The 1,541-nt window shown below is 35.4% G+C and overlaps 1 pseudogene; it reads right to left on the reverse strand.

The window, feature by feature from the left end:
• Window positions 1–911: 911 nt before the first annotated feature.
• On the reverse strand, window positions 912–983 carry LOC142444056 (U7 small nuclear RNA; annotated as a pseudogene).
• Between the last annotated feature and the right edge of the window lie 558 nt (window positions 984–1,541).

Genomic DNA, 1,541 nt, shown 5'->3' on the forward strand with positions numbered 1-1,541 from the left:
AGAATGATTTAAGTCTGCCTTTCTCTAGGCTCCTATGTAAAGCAGGTACTGTTTATTAATGCTATTTTCTGCAATAACACTATGCTGTTACAAATAGTATTATTATTATTAATTTAATTTGTTATTCATTTATTTGTTGTCTGTTCTTTCCCCTAGAAATTATGTTCCATCACTGACATGTAATAGGGAAATAATATATATTTTTAAGTATTTTCAGGTGATAATTTTTGTAAAATAGATATGTATATGAAATCATATTTAAAACAGTGACTCAAAAGATAAGATAGTAATCTTAGAGGGCAGTGAGATTATATTAAGGGAGGAGGAACAATTGGGGGTAAAGCATAAGAATGGTTATACATCTTGAAGAATGTAATCCATGTCCCTGAATTTTACTTGCAGGAATTCGTGACTTAGCCTATGCCCTCTAATTACTAATGTTCTAGCTTGTACTTATGCAGGCTTATCCCAAATAAAATGTAATTACACATGTTTTTAATGATGAGTGGGTCACTGCAAACAATTTTTCCAGGAACCCGCTCATCGTTTTCTCCTTCACTGCCAACAATTTTTCCAGGAAACGGCTCATCATTTTCTACTCAGATAATTTTTTTTAAATTCTTTGAAAGATTTTTTTCGTGTGTGCCAAGTGAAAAAATAAAATAAAACATTTGATGTCAGGGCTAAACACATCTAATGGATATCTTGCCAAATCATTGAAGCTTTGCGAAAGTTTACAAGAATGCTAAGCCACATCAAACAACACATTTTATTGGGATTAAGTATTTTAAGGAAGCATTTTGGTGTTATTGCTAGGTGCCCTCAAGTTGGTTCTGACTTAGATACCTTAAATACAACAGAATGAAGCAGCACCCAGGTTTTAATTTTTATTTATTTATTTTTGTGTGGGGGAGGGTTTTCCAGTAAAAAAAACAAACAAACAGAAAACCTGCTAGACAAATTCTAAAAGAGCATTAATGCTTATTTTATTTTTAATTAAGAAATAATTTCATTGGAAGCTCTTACATATATTATTACAGCCCATACATCCATTATGTACAACTATTGTCATCAACGATCTCCAAACATTATCTTTCTTTTGAGTCCCTTGATATCAGTTGCTATTTTTCCCCTCCCTCTCCCACCTTGTCACCCTCACAAACCCTTAATATAGTATGTATGGCTATTTATACATATTTTACACTGCCTCTTCTATCCCTTCACCTATGATCCTGGTATCTGTCCCCCTGGAGGGGAGTTATTTCTCCATCATTGTTATCAGATCCACGTCCCCCCCTCCACCTCTCTTCTCTTTCTCTACCCTCCCGAATCCAGGTCTCCCATTACTGTTTCTGAGGGATTTGTACCTCTCCTGATTTTCCGTATATTGAAAGCTCTCACTGATACTGATGCATGTATGCCACTCTAGCGGGATCTGTGAGTTAGGACTGAGATCATAATAGTGGGGGGAGGAAGGATTAAGGAACTAGAGGAGTGGAGTGTGTTTCTTCAGTGCTACACTGCCTTTAGATGTATCTTCT

This window comes from Tenrec ecaudatus, chromosome 3 (assembly GCF_050624435.1).
Source record: "Tenrec ecaudatus isolate mTenEca1 chromosome 3, mTenEca1.hap1, whole genome shotgun sequence".
Taxonomy (NCBI): Eukaryota; Metazoa; Chordata; class Mammalia; order Afrosoricida; family Tenrecidae; genus Tenrec; species Tenrec ecaudatus.